The sequence below is a fragment of the Zootoca vivipara genome, chromosome 6 (genome assembly GCF_963506605.1).
Source record: "Zootoca vivipara chromosome 6, rZooViv1.1, whole genome shotgun sequence".
In the NCBI taxonomy this organism is placed as follows: domain Eukaryota; kingdom Metazoa; phylum Chordata; class Lepidosauria; order Squamata; family Lacertidae; genus Zootoca; species Zootoca vivipara.
The window spans coordinates 12702276-12711149 of record NC_083281.1 but is presented as its reverse complement, the minus strand read 5'-3'; the positions used below and the strand labels follow the sequence as shown (position 1 = coordinate 12711149).

At 48.9% G+C, this 8874-nt stretch overlaps 1 protein-coding gene across 4 annotated transcripts in view; it reads left to right on the top strand.

The window, feature by feature from the left end:
- The first annotated feature begins 3242 nt into the window (after window positions 1–3242).
- FCHO1 (FCH and mu domain containing endocytic adaptor 1) overlaps window positions 3243–8874 on the top strand; it is a 50404-nt gene continuing 44772 nt past the window's right edge. For 3 of the 4 annotated variants that reach the window (XM_035119339.2, XM_035119338.2, XM_035119332.2), the window contains exons 1-2: window positions 3243–3308; window positions 8351–8431. The gene's annotated coding sequence lies outside the window, so the exon portion shown is untranslated. Of the gene's footprint in view, window positions 3309–6447; window positions 8147–8350; window positions 8432–8874 lie in introns of those variants that run through there. The other variant, XM_035119333.2, reaches the window with a different exon arrangement.

Below are 8874 nucleotides of genomic sequence, written 5' to 3'. Positions count from 1 at the left end.
CATTTTCAGGGCCAAATGCCTCTCAGAACCTGGGAATTGAGGTAGATTGCCTCTGGACCTGGAGGTTCCACTAGAAGGGCCTGGATGTAGCTGGATCAGGCAAAATTGGGGGGTCCTCCTGGTCCGGCATCCTGTCCTCACATTGGCCACCCACATGCTCCCAAAGGGAAGCCCACAAGCCAGCCGTGAATAAAATAGCAACTCTTCTCTTCCCCCCCCCTCCTGTGGTTTTTGGTATTTGGAGGTTAGTAGCCATTTGGAAGTAGTAGTAGTGATGACTACCAACCTGGGTGGCTTTAAAAGAGGATTGGCCAAATTCATGAAAGAGAGCTATCCACAGCTAATAGCCAATCTTTACTGGTACAACTTTATTCTTGATGCATTCTTTTTTTCAGGATGCTTACAATCAAGTCCTTCCCTCAGCGCAGTATCAAACTGTGGAACACTCTGCCACACACAACTTGGGCAAATTCATGGAGGAGCAGATGGCTACTAGCCAGGGTGGCTCTGTTTGCGATTCTTCTGAATCCCAGTTGCTGGAAACTGGAGGAGGGCAGAGCTGCTCTTGTGTTCGAATCCTGCTTGTTGGCCAATGTGAAGACAGGATGCTGGGCAAAATGGACCATTAGCCTGATCCAGCAGGCTCTTTTGGTGCTTGCTCTCAATTTTAGGGTGGTGGGTTGGAGCCCCATGTTGGACAGAAATATTCCTGCCTTGCAGGGGGTTGGACTGGATGACCCTTGAGGTCTCTTCCATCTACAGTCCTATGATTCTTGCACCTCTTGCCAAGGGAGGGGGAGCTGCAAGTGGCATCAAATCCACCCACCGCTACCAAGGGAAGATGCTCTGGACTGAGTCCATGGCTCTCCCTTCCCCATTTGTGTCCTTTAATAGCTCTGTTGCTATTGGTTGCGCAGGAAGAAGGGATGGAGGGGGGAGAGAGTTTGTTGCCATGGCAACTGCCTGGGTGGAAGAGATGCTGTTTCAGAGCATCCCCAGGCTGGACCACCAGGGACTTGCCTCACCTGCCATACCTGTGCAGACATCCTACGCTACCTTCTTTACTGTCTGTGTAGGCCGGCTTAAGCAAAGGAAGGGGGAGCTTCTTGAGTTCATTGATAGGGACTTCCTCGGGAGTAAATGGATCAGGTTCAGAAGCAATGCTTTGGGGAGGTGTGTGTGCTTGTGTTTGATTCCAGACCAGCTAGCTTTAAAAGTTGGAGGTAGCCCTTTGGAGATATAAAAAACCCTGAAAGAAAGAAGGCGGATCTAACCCATTAATCGATGGAGCCTTCAGGTTGCCCCATTTAATTCTGCTTTGCCTCGATCTTGATTGTGTCATCTTTACAAACAACCTGGGCAAAGGAATCGAGAGGATGGTCATCGAATCTGCAGACAGCTCCAAACGGGGAGGGAATGCTGCAAAAGACAGAATCAAAATTCAAAATGATTGGAGACCTGGGCTCAAACTAACAAATTTTCGTAGGGACAAATGTCAGGTTTGGCACTTGGGCCGGAAGAACCAGATGCACAAATATAGGAAGGGGGACACCTGGCTTGCCAGTAGTACATGGGGAAAGGATCTAGAGGTCTTGGTGAACCACAAGCTGAACATGAGTCAACAGTGCGATGCAGCAGCAAAAAAAAGCTAACACTATTCCAGGCTGCATCAACAGAAGTCTAGTGTCCACATCAAAGGAAGTCATAGTGCCACTCTATTCTGCCTTGATCAGACCACACCTGGAATACTGTGTCCAGTTCTGGGCACCACGATTTAAGGAGGAGATTGCCAAACTAACATGCTGGAATGTGAGCAGAGGATGATTGCGAAGCCTGATGAGCAGTTGAGGGAGTTGGGTATGTTAATCTCGAGGGCTGTCACATGGAAGAGGGAACAAGCTTGTTTTCTGCTGCTCTGGAGGGCAGGACTTGAACCTATGGCTTCAAGTTACTGTACAAGAAAAGAGATTCTGGCTCCACATCAGGAAGAACTTTCTGACAGTAAGAGCTGTTCAAGAGTGGAAGGTTGAGGACTCTCCTTCCTTGGAGGTCTTTAAGAAGAGGTTGAATGGCCATCTGTCAGGGATGTGTTAGCTGAGATTCCTGCCTTGCAGGGGGTTCGACTGGATGGCCCTTGGGGTCCCTTTCAATTCTGCAATTCTACAATTCTATTCTGTGATCTAAACCAGGGCTTTTCACTGCATCACTGTTGACCATCACAGGCATTCATTGTCCTAGCAGAACAAGTTCTGGTTTCACACAGGAGATGACGAACTGCCTTCCTCTGCCAAGCAAGTTCTTTGTTTTGTGGGTTGGTTTCTTTTTTTTAATCGCACCTGCTGTTTTTCTGAGCTTCCTCCTTCTGGCCTGCTTTTTGCAACTTGGGCCTTTTCCGTCTTCTGAAACCGAGGCCTGCAGTGCTGAGTTGAGCCTCGCAAGGATGCAGGATGCTACCTGCTATCTTGGGGATGCAGCTCTGGAAGACGAGGCTCAGTCCTGGCTTAGGCCAACTGGGGTGTGTGTGTTTGCATGTGGGACTGAAGTGCAAGCCACATAGGTTGTTATGCCACTGGTGTGGATGGAGAGATCCATCATGTTATGAGCCTGGCTAGCTCAGTTGGAGCCTGGTGCTGTCAATACCAAGGTTGCAGGTTCGATCCCCACATGGGACAGCTATGCATTGCAGGGGGTTGGGCTGGATGACCCTTGGGGACCCCTTCCAACTGTACAATTCTATGATTTCTTGGTGGTTCCTGGAGGGCCTGTAATGGGGTGGCTCCTCCTCTCTCGCACATAGGTCAGGTTCAATACAATTGCTGAGATTCCTGCCTTGCAGGGGTTTGGGCTACATGACTCTCAGGGTTCCTCCCAACCCTACAATTCTATGCTTCTAAGTCCCTATTATTTTGTAGTTCTTGGGGAGGGGTTTTTGTATTGTTGGCTTTGTGCAGTTGGACAGAGATGCATTTTTTGCCTCTCTCCCTACGCTACCCGCTGTCCGAAAAATGACAGTTTACAAGCCAGTGAATAGGGATGCGGCCTCTTTAAATATGCAAATGAGCTTCCTGGGCCCGGGTTGGCTGGGATGGGGGGGAGAGGCTAGCCCAGAAGCAGCGTTTGCTGGCGGGCGGGGCAGCCAATCAGGAGCCACTTTCCTTTCATCGGAGCCCCGCCCCTTTCCTACTCCTCCTTGCAGTGCGGGGGGGGCAGCCTTTTCTCCTCCCCCCCTTTTCCCTCCCCCCCTTTTTTTTGCAAAAACGAAAGAGGGGAGCGGAGCAGGTGCCGGGGGTGCCGAGGGGTGGAAACAGGTCAGTGCATTTACCCCCCACCCTCCCCCGCCTGGTATTATTATCAACCACCTTTTGCACACCCATGCAATTTTTTGGGGGGGGGGGAGCCCTGCAGCTTTGCAATAAAACTGCCCAGGCAAGAATTTCAAAGATCTGGGAGGTGGCGGGGGTGGATCCGGCCACCACACCCCAAGACCCCTCTTTGCAATATTTAATTGGGGTGGGGGAGATAAAGAAAAACCCTAATTAGCCTTATCAAGAGGCGGACGCTGTGGGTTAATTTTTGGGGGGTGGGGGAAGCTGCGCCCAAATTTCTTGGTTCTGATTATGACCCAGCACACACAGCGCAAAAAAACAGAATCCCACCCTGGGAGAAAAACAATTACGGTAATATATATTTTCCATTGCATGTTTGCAGGGCATTGCATGAACTTGCCTGATGCGTTGTTGTGGCTTGGGCGAAGGTGTTGTATCCATTCTCATGAATAATGGAGAAGGAAGCTTAATAATGATAATAATAACAACAACAATATTTTGGAAGGTGCTTTTCCTGAGTAGTGTTTGTGTGTGTGTGTGTGTGTGTGTGTGTGTGTGTGTGTAAATTATATATGTATGTGTGCGTGTAAAAAAAAATGTCTGTGGGTGCTGTCTGTGGCCAAGCCATGTCTGGCTGCGTAGCCAGATGGGTTGAGATCCTGCAAAAATAAGGCAGCGATGGAGGGCCAACTGCACCTGAGAAAGGGGTGTGTGGAGGGGGCAGTTCAGGCTGGGTCAGGATCCCATTTGCAAAGGCCTGAAATGGTCACGATGCTGCTGCTCTGTTTTTGGACCTGTGCCAACTTGTCTGCCTTTCTCCATTGCACGAGATGAGCAGCGCCCGGTCAGGACTGGCTTCTCATCCTGCCCACCTTTTGGCCCTTTGCAAATGCCAAAACTGGTGTCAGGAGGACAGAGGTGGGGGTGCATTTTCTGCTAGCCATCCTGCCAGGGGCCCAAGCACCAGTTGCTTCTTTCTGGGGAACAAAATGGGGGAAATAATAATAATAATAATAATAATAGTTTCCCCAGCCACTCTGGGTGGCTTCCTGCAAAATATAAAAGCATCCATAAAACATCAAACCTTAAAATGAGCGCAGGTGCATCCTCGAACCTCTTTTCCTTCCCTGCTCCTTACCTGGACAGGTAATTTTTTGCAGGAACCTCTCCCAGGCCGAATTTGCTGCAAGGAAGAAACCTTTGTCTTCTTTATCTCTCTGCCACCTGGATGGAATATATTTCTGCAGATATATATCTTTTTTGTGTGTGAACAGGTGGCTTTTTAACCTGTCCCCCCCAGGTGCGCAATGTTTGCTAGGCCCTGTCTGCAGTGGGGCGGTCAAAGGTCTGGTCTTGCCTCTGCAGAAGCACAGGCTGGAGTAAATGTACATATATATTTTTAAACTGTGCCAACCTCTATTCTTTTATTGGTAAGGATTTTCTTATTTCGCTTTATAAAGCTGTTGTAATCGCAGGTGAAAACTGAACTGGAAACTGTAAAACTGGCGTGCAGAATAAGTCCAATTGCACATCGGTTAAAACAACCAATTCCTTTTTATTAGCGTTATCCAATGTAATAAAGAAATGCAAAACCATATAGAAAGTGCCTGGGGGGTTCTAGTCCTCATAGAAATCTCAAATTACGCCTAATTTTCTCTGTGAGTGACTGGGACCAAGTGTCCTGTGTAAGATTTTGGGCTTCTTTCCCCCTGAGTTGCAATTACTTTTTGAGCTGTCAAGATCGAAGATGAGACCAATTATTTTGATAATTGGTATCATTAAAAAACAGGGGTAGGCAAAACCTAAGACCCGGGGGCCGGATGTGGCCCAATCGCCTTCTAAATCCGGCCCGCGGATGGTCTGGGAATCAGCGTGTTTTTACATGAGTAGAATGCGTGCTTTCATTTAAAATGCATCTCTGGGTTATTTGCGGGGCATAGGAATTCCCCCCCCCCCCAAAAAAAATATAGTCCGGCCCACCAAATGGTCTGAGGGACGGTAGACCCTGAGGGACGGTAGACCCACAGCTGAAAATGGTTGATGACCCCTGATTAAAAAACAATCTGTTAATTCTGGGCAACAAATGATAGTTTCTAGGATGATCATTCCTGTGGAAATTGAACCCCTGAAATCTCGCACCAACTTACATTCTTACCACAAGTGACATAGGATTGTAGAGTGGGAAGGGACCCCAAGGGTCATCCAGTCCAACCCCCGGCAATGCAGGAATCACAGCGAAATTGAGGGACTTGGTGGCGCCAGTAGTTATTTTGGGGTCGCTCTCTTTGGGGTGACGGTCACTGGAGCATTTGGGGGTTGCTTGTTTCATGGCTTTGCTTTAAACGGATCTGCATCCTGAGGATCTGATGGAACAGATCCTGTTGTTCATTTCCATGGCAACGCCTCCGAGATAGTGAAATAAAACTGCATATTAAAATACATTTTTTGAAGACGCCGTCATCGCAGATTGGGAACTGGATCAGACCCTCACTCCTATGTGGAGGCTGAGGGGGTGGGATCAGGCCCAAGGGGACCCCTATCATGTCCGCCTCACAGTGGCCAAATACCCCACTAAACCTAGGGATCCAGATAGACTGCCTCTGGGCCTGGAAGTTCCATAATAAGAGGCAGGCTGCTGGATCAGACCCAAAGGAGACCCACTCAGCTCAGCCTCCTGTCCTCATAGTGGCGAAATGCCCCATATGACCTGGGAATGCAGATAGACTGTCTCTAGGCCTGGAGGTTCCATGAGGACATAATAAGAGCTGGACTGGTGGATCAGACCCAGTTGGGTCCAGCCCAGCACCCACTTCTCACTGGGCAACCAAAATGGTCAACCAAAATGGTCAAAGGCCTGAAAACGATGCCTTATGAGGAACGGCTTAGGGAGCTGGGTATGTTTAGCCTGGAGAAGAGAAGGTTAAGGGGTGATATGATAGCCATGTTCAAATATATAAAAGGATGTCATATAGAGGAGGAAGAAAGGTTGTTTTCTGCTGCTCCAGAGAAGCGGACACGGAGCAATGGATTCAAACTTCAAGAAAGAAGATTCCACCTAAACATTAGGAAGAACTTCCTGACAGTAAGAGCTGTTCGGCAGTGGAATTTGCTACCAAGGAGTGTGGTGGAGTCTCCTTCTTTGGAGGTCTTTAAGCAGAGGCTTGACAGGCATATGTCAAGAATGCTTTGATGGTGTTTCCTGCTCGGCAGGGGGTTGGACTGGATGGCCCTTGTGGTCTCTTCCAACTCTATGATTCTATGATTCACAGCGGCCGACCAGGGGCCCCTTTGCAGGGGGTTGGACTAGATCAGGCACCCCCAAACTTCGGCCCTCCAGATGTTTTGGACTACAATTCCCATCTTCCCCGACCGCTGGTCCTGATAGCTAGGGATCATGGGAGTTGTAGGCCAAAACATCTGGAGGGCCGCAGTTTGGGGATGCCTGGACTAGGTGGCCCTTGGGTCCCTTCCAGCTATGATTCTATGAAACCCACATGCCGGATCCGAGCATGAGAGCCGCTCTCCCCTCCTGCGGTTTCCAGCAAATGGCATTGACAAACACCCCTCCTTCCTTCCTCCTTCCTGTTTGGCACCCGCTTGGGCATTTCAATAAGGCCAAGTGAGTCACCCGGGGCGATTCCTTCTCCTTGTGCGGCGACCTCTGCGACCGGCCTGGGGTCACATAAGAAAGAGCCTGCTGGATCGGACTCGAAGGGGGCCCACCTAGCCCAGCCTCCTGCTCAAATGCCGCTAAGAACCTAGGAATCCAGATAGACTGCCTGTGAACCTGGAAGATCCATGAGAAGTGCCAGATGCAGGTGAAACTTGGCAAATTAGAATATCGTCGAAAAGTGCATTTTTTCCAGTAATGCAACTTAAAAGGTGAAACCAATATATGCATCCCCAAACTGCGGCCCTCCAGATATTTTGGACTACAATTCCCATATTCCCTGACCACTGGTCCTGTTAGCTAGGGTTCATGGGAGTTGCAGGCCAAAACATCTGGAGGGCCGCAGTTTGGGGATGCCTGAATAGATGCATGACATGCAAAGCAAGATATGTCAAGTCTTTATTTGTTGTAATTGTAATTATTTGTCGTTAGGCAGGTCAGTTTATAAATGGAGTGTAATTAATGAAATGTAAGAGCGATGTTTATTTTTGTTCATTTTTCTATTATTGTAACTATTTGTTTTATTACTGTCGAATTTCCAAAAGAAAGCATTTGTAAAAATTAAAATAAAAAAAAAATAACAAGTTGCATTACTGAAGCAAATGCACTTTTCGACGATATTCTAATTTTCCGAGTTTCACCTGTAGAGGGATCAGAGCCAAAGGGGGCACAGCCGAGGGGATTTGGCCACTGGACTAGATAGTCCCCCTTTGACCTGATCCCAGCAGTCAGACTCCTGCCTTGGAGAGGGTTGGGCTAGATGGCCCTTGGGTGTCCCTTCCAGTGCTTTGGAAGAACTTCCTGGCAGAAAAATCTGTTGGGCGGATTTTTTCAGAAGGTAGTGGGCTCTCTTTTCTTGGAGGTTTTCAAGCAGAGGTTGGGGGAGGCCATCTGCCAGGGGTTCTTCAGCTGCGATTCCTGCATTGCAGCGGGTTGGACTGGATGACCCCTGGGGATACCTTCTAACTCTACCATCCTTCAATTCCAAAATTAAATTGCCCTAACCCATGCCATAAACAAAAAAGAAACCCAGTTGCAGGATGTGCATTTATTCATTTTTTAAATTTAATCTCTGGACACCCTCCGGGGAGTTCCCTTTCCAGCTTATCTGAGGGTCTGGCGGCTGATATTTGTCACTGTTGCAAAAAAGGTAATTAGCAAGAAGCCGTTAAAACACACAAATTAGCTGCATTTGCAAGGGAGGTTGTGGAGCGTGGCGGCAGATTGGAACCGCCACAGGGATTTTTCTGTTGCTCTGCTTTCGGTGTTGCAGAATTACAGAAACAGAACTGAAACTAGGTTCAAATCACCTGCTCTCCGCTCTCCCTTTATTTGCTTGTGTTCCCCACCCCAGGGTGCTTTCCCGCGAGATCCTTGGTGTGCAGGAACTGAGAATATGAGCCTTTGGAGAGTCCATACTTCCCTCCGACAAAGGGTGAGTGGCAGGACGATTTTCTGTGCAAAATGCACACTCCTGGGCCGACTTTGCGGGAGACCGGTCCTCATGGAGGTTGGCAGTACTGGGGAGGGGAGATGAGTGGTTAGAGCGGGATGCCTGGGTCCTCTCTCTTTTAGCATGAGAGGAGGGGTGACACGTGGTCTGGTTTGCAAATGTCAGCTGTTTAAAATCTAGGGTGGGTACTGGGTTCAGGTTCCGGCACCCAGGTTCAAACCTCAGTTTGCTAAAGGGCAACAACAAACACGGCCATTTTCTCTTGCAATTCTTCCGTTTCCTGTGCTTTATTTTCTGTTTCCCTCCGGCGGTGGAGGGTGAAACTGCCTTTGCAGGATGTCTGCATTTCAGGGAGGGGAGGAGAAGTTGTGCTGTCTCTCCAAAGGTGGGTAAGGAAGCCCAGGGTTCCCGAGAGAGCCAGCCCG